The following is a 14195-nucleotide window of genomic DNA, read 5'->3' as shown; positions in this document are numbered from 1 at the left end:
CAGACCAAACTCCAGATACAGAATCCATACCGTCACTACTATCACAGTCCCCCTCATCGGACTCTCCGTCATCAAACGCCTGACCAATTTCACTGGCGTCCTCCCCCTGCTCTAGCTCAGGAAAAGGCAAGAAGTTGACCTCCAGCAATCGGTTCCTGTGCACTACCCTTGTGCGCCCCCCTACATCCTGAATCTTATAGACATGGATACTGGGGTTGACACCAACAACCGTATACACTCCATCCTCCCATTTGTCAGCCAACTTCCGCTTTCCCCGCTCTCCCTGATTTGCTACCAGAACCCGATCCCCCACAGACAGGTAAGTACCCTTGACACGCTTGTTGTACTGTCGGGTCTGGTGCTGTTGCTCAACGGTGGAGTGCTTCTGAGCGATCTCCATGGCACTCTTCAGACACGAAAGCAGGGAGCCAGCATAGGAATCGTAATCAACAACTCCAGGGTCATTCAAGACCTGCCTGAACATGACATCCACTGGTAGTCTAGGGACGCGGCCAAACATTAAAAAGAAAGGCGCGTAACCCGTAGTCTCATGAACAGTGGCATTGTAAGCAAACGTGAGTGTCTGGACCTGCTGCGGCCACTGGTGCTTCCTCCGCAGCGGGAGAGAGCGGAGCATGTTCCCCAGAGTGCGGTTAAATCGCTCTGTCCCACCGTTACCCATGGGATGATAGGCCGTTGTGTGGGATTTGGCCACTCCCGCCAACCTGAGGAGCTCAGCAATCAAATTGCTCTCAAAATTGGCACCTTGATCTGCGTGTATTCTCTCAGGGAACCCGTACACGCAAAACACGTTGTCCCAGAGCTTTCTGGAAACTTGCTTCGCCGTCTGATTAGCGCATGGGAACGCGTGCGCCAACTTGGTGAAATGGTCAGTCACCACCAACACGTCCACTGACCGCTGATTGCTGTCCTCAGCGGACCAGAAATCCATACACACTAACTGCATCGGCGCGGAGCTCTTGATACTTTCAAGGGGCGCACGAGCAGCAGGCTCCGGGGACTTCCCATACACACATCTTTGACAACACCTGACATATGCCCTGACATCCCTCTCCATATCTGGCCAATAAAAACGTTGCCTGGCAAGAGAAAGAGTGCGATCCTGGCCCTGTTGACCCGCCAGATCATGGATGCCAGACAATGCCTTGTCCTTCAGACTCAGCGGCAGCACATACTGAGTTCTCCTCTGCTTGGACACTTGGTCCCTTGTCACGCGGTACAGGACACCATCACGGACCTCCAGTTTGTCCCACTGTTTCAACAGTCTGAGAACCTTCTGGTCAGCGCCGTGCCTCTCCCGTCTAGATGGTCGCTTCCGAACAGCGACAAAGGGTAGCACCCTAGAGATGCAAGTGTCCCGTTCCTGGCTCAACCTGAGCTCCTCAACTGAAAACATCGGTAAAACATCCTGGCCCTCGGACATATGTTGGATGTTCTGGACCAAACCCAGCGCTCTGGACTCAGCAGCACCAATCCAATCACATTTAGACTGACAAAGGGCTCTGATCTCATCTGTCCCACAAGCATCCCGAGTAGTGAGCTACTCACCGTCTGGGACTGACAACTGATCCTGAAAACATCCTGCACAGAGTCCCCCTCAACTGCCCCCGCTTCCTGCACAAGAGCCGGGTACGGCTCCCTCAATAACCTCTGACTAACATGCTTAGCGAACGGGTCACGACTCAAAGCGTCCGCCACCACATTCTTCTTCCCTGGCAGGTGTTTGAGATCAAAGTCAAAAGACGCAAGTTTAGACACCCAGCGAATCTCACATGCGTCGAGCTTTGGCTTCGTAAGCAGATAAGTCAACGGGTTATTGTCCGTCCAAACTGTGAATCTCTGACCCTTCAGCCAATGGCTGAACTTCTCGCATATGCTCCATTTCAAGGCCATGAACTCCAGTCTATAAGCTGGATACTTACGCTGTGAAGCACTGAGGGTCTTGCTTGCAAAAGCGACAGGCCTGGCCTTAGACTCACCTCGAGGTACCTGCGACAGCACAGCGCCAAGTACGTCCAATGACGCATCAACTGAGAGGACAAAAGGCTCCTCAAAATCTGGATGGGCGAGCACAACACACTCCAGTAACATTGTCTTCAGCCTATCGAAAGCTTCCCCACAGACCGCTGTCCAGTCGGCAGGGGTGAGCCTACGAAAGCTGCCAGGTGGTTTCTTGTCCTTAGGGGACCTCCCCTTCCTCTTTTGTCCAGCCGTAAGGGCGAACAATGGCTTCGCAACAGCAGAGCAGTTTGGGAGGAAATTCTGGTAGTAGAATACCATCCCGAGAAACGACTTGATCCTACGGACAGAGGGTGTGCACCCATCAACCTCCATGAGATCTTGTACTGTCATGTTGGAGATAACCTCCACCTTGGAGGGATCAACAGACACGCCCCCACCACCGACCACATGGCCCAAGAACCTAACCTCCTGCTGCAGCAGGTGACACTTCTTGGGAGCCAGTTTCAGGTTGTTCTCCCTCAATCTCTGAAACACGGTGTGGAGCCTAGACAGGGCCTCATCTTCTGACGGTGCGAAGACCAGGAGATCGTCAAGGTAACACAACAGTTTTGTAAAGTTCATGTCCCCAAAGATTCCAGTCATCATTCTCATAAAGGCTGCAGGGCTATTACATAGACCCTGTGGCATGCGATTGTACTCATGCAACCCGAGGGGGGTCGTGAAAGCCGTGTACTTCTTGTCATCCTCATGCATTGGGATGTTAAAGAAGCCAGAGGTAAGATCCATCGTACTAAAAAGGCAATTGCCCCCAAGCGCGGCAAGACAATCAGACTGGTGTGGCAAGGGGTGAGCGTCCTTCAGGGTGCGCGCATTCAACCATCTGAAATCAGTGCAGATGCGAACCCCCCCCGTCCTTTTTCCAGACCATTACAAGAGGTGAAGCGTACTCACTCGAGGACTTCCTGATAATCCCCTTTTCCTCCATATCAGTGAGAACCTGTCTCAGCTTCTGATAGTGAGCCGGGGGGACCCTCCTGTAGGGCAATCGAAAGGGGCGCTCATCCACAAGACGGATGCGATGAGTGTATCCCTTGACCTCACCACAGTCTAACGAGTCCTTGGAAAAGATGTCGCTATATTCAGTTATCAACTGCACAAGCTGGGACTTGCAGGCTTCACTGACCTGGCAAGAACTGATGTCAATGTCACCGAGCCCAAGCTCTGACAAACTCCTAGCCGGCGAGGCCAGAGGATTGGCACAACCTGGGGCGTCAGGCTCTCGCCTTTCTGAAACTGCCTGCAGTCCCTGAAAAGCATCCAAGTCCTCAATCGCCAAACACACTGAAACATCAGCCAACTTGCAGTTCCTTTTTAGTGTGATAGGTTTGTCAGACGGATTGACAACAGTCATGGGCACCCACCTATCCCCCCAGAGTGGTGTAACGAGCCGACCCACAAGAACACCTCGTGGCATAGCTTTGGAGTCTGTTGGCTCCACGATTACAGTGCTCCCAGGTGACATAGGCACCTTAGCAGGGAGTCTGCCCCAGACTAAGTGTTCGTGTCTCGGTAAGAGCGTCACGGCCTGGGTGAGCTTCACGGTACCAATTCTCTCGGGAACCGTACCACCCCTCCAGCGCTCCACGTTCGTAAACATGGACAGAAACTGCTCTACCTCCGGACTCGACTGAGGCTCTGGTCTCGATGTGAGATCCCAGTACTCACTACCACCCTTCAGGATGTGAGTAACATGTTTAAGGACATTCGTGCCAACTATCAGGTCATCATGTTGACCAGGCACGACTAAAGTGGGTACAGTAAACGAGACACCATAAAGCTGCATGTCTAAATCATAAAAACCATCAGGCCTCGTCTCCAGACCACCACAGCCAATCAAAACAATATTCTCTTCAGGCTGCTGCTTCCCAGGTAAAACACCCCCAGAGCGGAGCTTCTCTACTGCATATTCACTGATACTGCATGACATAGAGCCAGTATCCAACATGCCTTTAAGCTGAACACTCTGGTTGACAAGGACTGAAGCATAAAACAGGTCACTGAAAGCTTGAATCTTTTGAGTTGCTTGAATGATCGTGCGAGAACCCTTAGGTGCTTTGGCACACTTGTCTTCATACAAGTGAGCAAGATCAGAGACATCAGCGAGGGATTCATCCATACCACTCACACCACCCCTCTCTAGGTGTGAGTTTAGTGGTTTAAATGACGAGACTGACCACCAGTGCTGTCACTGGGCGGAGTCTGCCGCTGGTTGTGCTGCTGAGGACAATCCCTCTTCCAATGCCTGGGAGACAAACATCCTAGACATCCGTTCTTCCCTCTGCAGTGGGAAAGAGTGGAATGGTCAGGAGAATTACAAACTCTGCACAGCCGGCGCTGTGTGTCAGGCACCCGAGCTGTGGCGCTGGCCGGCACTTGAGTCTGCACTGTAACTAGGCGGTCTAACAAACCCACTAGACTCCTCATGTAGTCATGGTCACCTCCGGAACCATCTGTGGGTGCTGGGGACGGTGCCGGAAACAGCGATGCTGTTGCACTCAATACTAGTGCGTCACTGACTATAGGCACATGACACTGGGAACGGACCCTGCGCTCTACCGTACCTAACTCGAACGGTCCCCCTGCAGCAGTTCGAGACTTCCTGTCCTGCATGTGCTCATCGAGTCTCTCCTGGATCTCGCAAGCAGACCATTGCCCAGAAGACTTGAACTTAAAAACATTAGTGAGTGACTGATCGGGGCAGTGTTTGATAAACATCATGCTAACCTCGTGACTCGGGTCCTCAATACTACGGCCTTGCCTCCTCAAGCACTCATCAGCCACTTCCACTGTCCTATTTAGCCTGATCCAAAACTCCATAGCATCTTCGCCTGGCTTTGGTAGTGTACTATAAAAGTCCGCCAGGGGCATGCTCGAGTATGAGAGTTCACTAAAATGTTGTTTTAGTATGTCAAAAATCATGTGAGGGTTCCTTGTGTGGTCAATAGACTTGTTGTTACGCAACTTTATCCTTACCACATCCCCTGCTTTACCCATGAGCTTAGATAGAATCTCCTGTGATTGCTCACTAACGGGAGTGGCTCGTTTCCTCATGTACGAGGTAACCAAATTCTCCCACTCATAAACAGTGAATTTGTCTGAATTATCACCCCTGAATATAGGGGGCTCTCTGGCGTCTGAGTGCACGACTATTCTGTGTGGCACTGTCACCTCTGAGGGATGCTCAACAGACCTAATACTGTCTGTGCTCCTGCTAAACTGCAGCTTAGCTGTGATGGACTCACCAATCTTTTCTGCCAACTGTGTGATGAGTGCACATAACTCTGGCTGTTCACCTGTTAGCCGCTCACTAACTGGTGATTGGCTTGGCCCGGCACGGTCCACATACCCTAACTCTGGCCGTTCACCTGTTAGCCGCACATTAACTGGTGGTAGACTTGGCCTGGCACGATTTACATACCTCGTGGAGGTAAGCTGTGGAGTGTCAAATGTGACTGGATCTGGTCCTGGTGCTTCTGTGTCTGAGAGCCGATTGTAACCCCCCCCCCCCACATCCAATTCTATATCCAGTACCACATCTGTATTACCACCCTCTGCCATGGTCCTACTCTCACCCTTAGGTGCTTTGGCTTAACAGAAGAAAAAGAAATTAAATAACCTGTTCAGCTTCTAAATACTGTAGTAGAGAAAATAAAAATAAAAAATGAATAGGAATGAAATTACATAAGAGATTAACCAATCAAGTCAATAACCCCCTATATATTATATATACAATTAATACCTAAATGTCTTCTGCACATTCACTGGCATCATCATCTTCATGGTTTTTTTCTTCTTCACAAGTTCATTGTCCTTTTTAATTGTCCTTATTCACAATTTACAAAACAGTGGACTGTCCACCTCTCCAGGGCCATTCACTGTTTATTGTGACATACCTTGCAGTCCCTGGGAACACGTAGGGTGAAAAGTTTATCACCGGCCACTAGAGGGCAGCGTCTCACCAATGATGAGGGCTGTGTTGTCTGTGGGGACTGCAGCTTTCCGGCGAAACGATTGATGTCGTTCTCCTTTGATGAATCCGGGTCATCGGCTCCACTGTAACGGTTGTTCTGTCTGTGTGTAGGCCTGGCCAACACATGTGTCTCCTGCGTTGTGTTCTGGGCGTGATGCTTAGTGACGAGTCAGCACACATGGACAACTGTTCATCATTTATTCGTGGTCTGCAATGGAGAGCCACCTGCATGAAACGAGTGGTGGAAATATCACAAAGGAACAGCGTCACAATATACTCGTCAAGTCTTTCACATTGGGTGCTTGTTGCAGACTGGAAACAATTACATTACACAATAAATCAACGTCTTAAGGCACATACCTGCATGAAACGAGTGGTGGAAATATCACAAAGGAACAGCGTCACAATATACTCGTCAAGTCTGTTGACAGAGAACAATAGGTTGACTATATTGCCTCTGTGAAATACACCGGCTAAAACCTTCAATTGTGCATATAATATAACCACACCACTCATCACAACACTATTGAGTCATTATTATCTGTTAACAGTCAATTCTCATACAATATATATATACAACAGTGTAAAACATAAAAGTGCTGCGCGCTACAATAATTAACATACCTTTCACATTGGGTGCTTGTTGCAGACTGAACCCAAACCGGAAGGTTGCTTCTAACACGCGCCAATGCGCGCCATACTTGACCCGGAAGTGCAAAACTCTCGAACGTGAACTTGTAAACATTTGTAAACAGGATTTGGTGACATTTCAATCCTTAATAAAATAATAAACAATGTTCATTTGACACTTGTTACACTGGTGATGCTCAAAACGAGCCACTATTGCCCGTGGTCTGTCCCCTGAGGGTTTTCCCATTCTGTGTACTCTAGAGAAGGTGATGTTCTGAACAGTGTCCCTAGGCAGTCTTAGCTGGTCTGACATAAACTCCCTTATGACTGTTTCACAGTCCTTGCTCTCCTTCTCTGCTATCCCTGTAAAAACCAGATTGTCTTGCATAGACCTACACTGTACATCCAGAAGAGATTCCTTCAACTTCCTGTTGTCTATCTCAATTATGTCTACTTTGTTTCCCATGTATTCCACCTTTCCTTTCAGCTCAGCATTATCCTTGACCAGCTCATCAATTTGTCTCTGACTGAACTCCAAGCTTTCTTTGAGGCTCTTAATTTCCTGCAGCATCAAGTCCAACTTATCCAGTGTATCAAGTCTCTTATTGATGGCCTGTAATGTTAGAATCATGTCAACCTCTCTTATTGTCAGTGCTTCCTCCAATGAAGCTTCCTCTGCATCTTCAATGTCAGAACGTGATCTTTTACTCAGTTTGGGCTTAATACAGTCTGTAATCTTCTGTGACTTTGTCTGAATGTTAAGTTTCACAGGCTTCTGTTGCGACATGTTGATATTGTCGTAATGTTTGTTTATAAAATGCTCCAGCTGAAACAGCTGTTCAGATGGACCCAGTGTGCTATCCCTGTGCAGTTGTTCAGTACAAGAAATGCCCCTCTACACAGTTAAACAGTTAAACTGGCCTGATGGTGTAGCCTGGGCCTGGCCTGATGGTGAATCCTGGTCCTGGCCCGATGGTGGTAGCTGGGCTGGTGATGCCTGGGCCTGGCCTGATGGTGGTAGCTTGGCTGGTGATGCCTGGGCCTGGCCTGATGGTGAAGCCTGGGCCTGGCCTGATGGTGGTAGCTGGGCTGGTGATGTCTGGGCCTGGCCTGATGGTGAAGCCTGGGCCTGGCCTGATGGTGTTAGCTGGGCTGGTGATGCCTGGGCCTGGCCTGATGGTGTAGCCTGGGGCTGGCCTGGTGGCTGGTAGCTGGTAGGCTGGGGCTGGCCTGTTGGTGATGGCTGGTAGCAGCTAGGCTACTACTAGCCTGGTGGCCTGGTGCAGCCCGGTTGGCCTGAGCTGCTCCAGGGCCTGGCCTGGTGGTAGCTGGCTGCTCCTGGGCCTGGCCTGGTGGTGACTGGCTGCTGCTGGAGCCTGGGCCTGGCCTGGTGTTAGCTGGCTGCTCCTAGCAGGCTTGTTTGTTATCCAAGCAGGTAATCCAAGCAGATTTCCAGACTAAATCCAGTCAGTATATCAATGAAGGCAATATCAAGCAAGCTTTAGCAAGAAAACCCATAAAAAGCTATAAAACACACTTAAAAGACATAAAATCTCATAAACACACAGCCTAAAAACATGGAGCTGCCATCTTGGAAAAAGAGTAAGTAAACAAAGAGTGTGAATAAAGGCCACTCGGAGTGGCGTTACACATCAAAATTGGTCTCTGAGTGTACTGTGTTGACTTGGTACTAACCCAGGAGTAGCTCTACGTTCCATTCCAACAGCAACCACTGGTATACATTTCCTGGTATCCCGTTCCCACTTTATCCAATCACCCCTAGATATTTTTACTTATTTCAAGAAATCTTGCAAAGCCAGATTTGCTGGCAGATCATTTTTACTGGTTTCAAGCACATATTTGCTCAAAACTAGTTTAAATTCTTATTTGTCAGACCATTCTTGCTGTGTAGAGAATGGGATACCAGACATTTATTTTCCATTTACTGCAGAGCGGAGGGACTGGGAGACCCACATTACTGACCAAAACACTCTATATCAGTGATGTCAGAATGTAGAGCTATTATTTTAAACAACAGTGGTTTACGAGACCCAGGGATGAGAAAGAGAATGGAGGAGAATGGACTGGTTCAAGAAGAAAAAAAGTAACGTGTTGGTGTATAACAAACAGGCAACAGAGTTTACAGAGAAACATAGAATAAGAGTCTATCTAGCCGAATAGTAAGTGAAAAATAGTTATAGCTCAAATTGAAAAGATTTAACGCAGGTGGCGAGAACAAAATTAACTATAGGCTATTTGGAAAGTGTACCGCAGGTGGCGAGAACAAAATGTATTATAGTTCAATTGGATTTGTACTGCACTGTTAGAAGTGCGAAAACAAAGAGTCTTACTATGACGGAGAAAACATTGCGGTTAAATGAGACCAGAGGTGAAATGCGCGAACTCATAAACGTTACGGACGGTGAATTCTTTTATCTGGAAACTAAATTACAGTTCATTAGGAACAGGTGTTTTAAAAATACTTCTGCCAGTTTGCTAATAAATCTGAAACTGTATGGTCGCGCCTACACCAGGGGACGTAAAGAAACTGGCTGAAATGGGTATCAAAGTCATAGCAACTGAAGACTCTGAATAATATAGAATTAATTCATTGACGTATCGCATCATAAAACGATGGCGAAGAAAATAGACGAGCTTACATTCACAGTCCCAGAAACTATTACTTTGAGTAACTAATAAAATGCATTTCACGCTCTGAGGGAATAGAAAACATGGATCCATGTACTGTACAAATATATCTAGAAAGTGACAACGTTGTTTAGAAAGAGACGTCTTTCCAGTCCTTAAACTATAAGATGCACTTAATAAGTTGAATCATTTGAATAGGAATGCAATGCGTTACATATGACTGTTATGTGATGTGTAAAACTGCGCTTGAAAGAATGCAAGAATATGTTGAATGCACTATGATGATACCAGCGGCGCTGTCCAAGGTACTAAAGAGCTATGTGTTTTTAAAAGTATGATTTGGATGTGGAAAATATGGTTTAAAGAACCGCATAAGTGTAAAATATAGTTTATGTCAATTCACGTTAGAATAAGAATAGTATCACGCAAATTGACGCTATAAAACGTCTTTAAAGAGGTCACACTACATCCGCGTGTGCTTGAAAAAGTGCTTGAACCTCGACACTTCTCATTGGTCAATTTGTCATTGGACAGCCAGCCGTTTGTTTTAGCTTTTTGCGGGTACAGAATATCATATAATGATCACTTAACCCGCATGCTATAACCCCTTTATTGGAGATCTTGGACTTGTCAGAGGTCAGAATGAGGTCAATGGTAGTCTGAGTTGATTCACATACACGTGTAGGTTGGGTGATTAGCTGGCTGAGGCCGTGCAGATCACAAAACCCATTGAAGGATTTGAAGACAGGTGCATCTTTTTGTTGCATATCCGTGTTCCAATCCCGAATAAGAATCTTTTCTGCATCCTCAGCTCCAGCTAAGCACACATCCAGCACATCATAAAAGCCATTTTGGTCTGGCGGTCTGTAAATTGTGCAGACTAGAACAGATTTAGCCCTTTCAAATAGAATTTCCACCCATACAGTTTCAATAGCCTCATGATCTAGGTAAGTACGGTTAATGAATTTGGTGTCCTTATGAATTAATTTCTTTGTGGTGAGTAGCGGACTATATATATGAATGTGGGCGACTGAATGGGACTTATGTGTGTGAAATTTAGTGAAAGACTGAATGGTAATTTGTTGTGTATGTGAGATTATACAACGGCATGCAAATTTCTCGATTCTGATTGGCTGAAACAGTCATTTTACACGTCTTTATTGGCAACAATCCACGCTGCTGGCCCAGGACCCGCCCACAACCGACCCACATCACATCACTCCGCCGGATCACAAGAAGGTGGCCAATAATATTTACAAATGGATATGTTAATGGCGACTAAACGACTAAATATGAAGCGATTCTGTCAAGGGGAATGTGTTAGCCCTTTAAACAATGTTGGATGATGTAATTGATGGGTCTTGAGGCAATCTAGAACAAAAGAAAAATCGCGGTTTGATTGATAGATTAATTGATTGATTTAAATGTCTACTTCCTTCTTGCTACTGACTGCAGCGTTCTCTCTCACTGTCCGACGCTGGCGTACCCACAAACACACACACACACATACACACACACACACACACACACACACACACACACACACACACACACACATACACACACACACGCACACACACACTGTGACACACACACACACACGCACACACACACACACACACTCCTGTCTGCAACAGCGGGGGAGTCAGACTGAGAGAGAAGCAGCGCTGTTTTAAGTGAGCATGGTCTATTGAATTGATTGATTGGTTGATTGCTAATTTTATTACTGTACCCCTGGTTTCCAACTGGTTAAGTTTAGGCTAAAAGAAATAAATAAAAAAATAGGGCGAAGAAAACGTTTTTTTCCTATGCATTCCCTTAACAATTGTGTGTATTGAGCCGTACTGTATTGTACCCATTCTGCATCTGGTAATAAAATTTTCAATCAATCATTCCAATAATACACAGTTGGATGTGTTAGTTGGTTGGATGCACTTCAAGCTGCTTCCACATGAGGCAACTTCTCTCAATCATTCCAATAATACACAGTTGGATGTGTTAGTTTGGTTGGATGCACTTCAAGCTGCTTCCACATGGAGTTGTGGGAACTACTTTTTCTGGCGGATGGTTTTTTCAATAAATCTTCGATTAATGTGTGTTTATTGTATAGAAATAAGGTTGGATGAATCTGGCAGTTGTATAAAAGCTTTACACCACGTGCAGTCGTGATTTGTGACCAATAAACCATGCCTAGGGGGGTCTAACGACCCTCGGCTGCGCCTCGGGCCTAACAACCACCCCTAGGCATGGTTTATTGGTCACAAACCACTCCTGCGTGTGATGTAATGCTTAAATAACGTATAAAGATGTCAGTCAATTACAAATGGTTGCTATAGAAACCGCCATTTTGAAAGGTCTGCTGTCTGCCACAATATATGTGATTGTAGTTAGGGACATCATTCATAATTACACACACTTGCACAAAGCGAGATTGCAGCAATACTGAACACTCCTGATCTCAAAGCAGGAGATACCCAAGCATTCCAGAGCTTCGCCCTTAGCATCGACTTGCTAGTGGGAATGCTGACGTTGCTGGAAGGACCTAACGGGATGGAAGTCATGTCAACCGGCCATGTGGATCGGCTCCTGTGTAAGCTCCCTAAGCAATTAAGGGACGGCTTTGTGGAGCATCTACTGGTTCGAGGTCGCCTCAACGCGACTAGCCTAAATCCGTACAACCTTCGAGACCTCGTGTAACCCAGGGTTCAGATTCATAACTATCATAGGAACATAAATAGTTAATGCTAGTAGGTAAGAACTTTCTAGAACGTAAAACATTCTAGGACCAGACTCCCCAGAACCCCATAGGATTGTGATAATGTAGTCCTGGGATAATATGCACAGGGACATGCATTAGGATAGAAGGGGAGAATGTAACCCAGGGTTCAGATTCATAACTATCATAGGAACATAAATAGTTAATGCTAGTAGGTAAGAACTTTCTAGAACGTAAAACAGTCTAGAACCAGCGTATGATGTCATGATAGAAGGTTCTGGAACCTTTGTGATGTCATCCTATGATGTCATATAGAACATTCTAGATGACATATCGATTATAGCTGAATCACTGATAGTTTTCCTGTAAAGAAAAAGGGTTTAAAGGGCCAATTCACCTAATAAGGTATTTGCATTCCCTGATAAACTAATATAGATTTACCGATGATAACCTCAGAGATGTCTGAACGAGCCCCAATGTGTTGATCCAATCGACCTAGGCCTTGATATCGACCTAACCCGCCCGCAAGGAGAGGTTACTGACATAACCTAAAAGGGATACTTCAAAGCATGACTTGTACTTTACGTATGTATGTATTATTACTGTTTATCTAGCGCGCTTTTAATTAAAACACCGGTTATTGTTATAACTCTGCCTCTGGTCTACTATTCTTTTAATTGTGCATATTACTCCTCGTCTCATTCGAACCTAGAACTGTGCCCGTGGCAAACAGCTGTTACTGTTAGTAACACAAGTGCTACATAAATTTGGCGAGCCAGCCAGGAGGAGTATATCACAGTTAACTGGATTATTAGCCTTTAAGTCAGAAGCTTAAATAGCGTGTAGCGATGGACGTAGTTCAAACTAGCAGCGTGAGACTCCCTAATTCAATCATAGTCCGCGGTATAGCCGATATTACCACTGATGCTGAACTGAATGGATATCTGATGGAACGCGGCACCATTCGGAGGATGTTCTTTGTAGCCCCTGTCGGCTTAGAGCCAGAACCACGGGTTATTATAGAATACGACAGTGGCGAAGGCCCGCAAGCAGTTTCCAATTTCCGACTAATCACGCCCCAAGCGAGTTACCTCATTAGAGATTTAGCCAGCGTTTATGACCCTGTAGCCAGTAACACGGTTACACAGACTTTTCTCACAGACCTAACGGAGATAGCGACAGAGAGGGGCGAAGCCCTTGCGGAAGTCCTCCAGAGAGAACTCGCCACCATCAGCGCCGCCCTCAACCGCCGCCCTCAGCCCGACCCCCATACCGACGAAGGAACCACAGGGTCCGGGGCCTGCAACACAAGCAAGCCCCTCACCCGGGACAAGCCGAGAGGAGCCAGTACCCGAGCTCCGCCGGCCTCAAGCACCAGTGCGCCCTCAAGAGAATGCACAACCTGCTCTGACACAAGCTGATGTCAACCCACCTGGGATGCAAAGGATAATTGTGGAGCACCTAATGCGAAACACAGAAGTAGCCATGCACAGCCAAGCATCCCTGAGACTCAGACTCTTCTCTGGGCGAAGCCCTCGGCCCGACAGAGAAGTAGACTACGAGACATGGCGTAACAATGCGGTCCTTCTTCTCAACGACCCAAACGTGTCTGATCTACACAAGTCCCGGAAACTCCTGGATAGCCTCATGGCACCCGCCAGTGACATCGTAAGACACCTGGGCCCTCATTCATCAACGTGGACGTAGAACATGTTCTATTTCCACACGTAAGCACAGAATGTAGAATCAGTGTACGCACAGAAGAATCGGGATTCACCACACGTGCGTACGCAGGTTCTACGCACACCTGTCATGATGAATATGACTTTGATCCTACGTTTGAGCTTGTGCACTGTTTTAAGTATTTGCATACCAGAACCGCCCCGATTAACCATATACGGTAATGGTATACCCCCATGAAATGTGGAAAAATGGACTAAGCCGAGGGAAGCGTGTTATGAGAACGGTGATGTCGGATATGATATCTATTAACCATTGCTGCCTGGGCAGCGCAAACACTAATAAAGACCGCGCTGGAATATGACTGCCTTTTCCCGTGTTGTTTGATTAATACCCAGGGATTAAAGTTCTCCTCAATTTTATTCCAAATCGCGATGGATCTCCCGTCAATTTTCTACCTGCTGCATATGATTTCTAGAGGCATACTACAATCTATTTTGATGTCAG

This window comes from Notolepis coatsorum (assembly GCF_963971535.1).
Source record: "Notolepis coatsorum genome assembly, chromosome: 7".
NCBI classification, from domain to species: domain Eukaryota; kingdom Metazoa; phylum Chordata; class Actinopteri; order Aulopiformes; family Paralepididae; genus Notolepis; species Notolepis coatsorum.
This window is presented reverse-complemented; position numbering follows the sequence as displayed.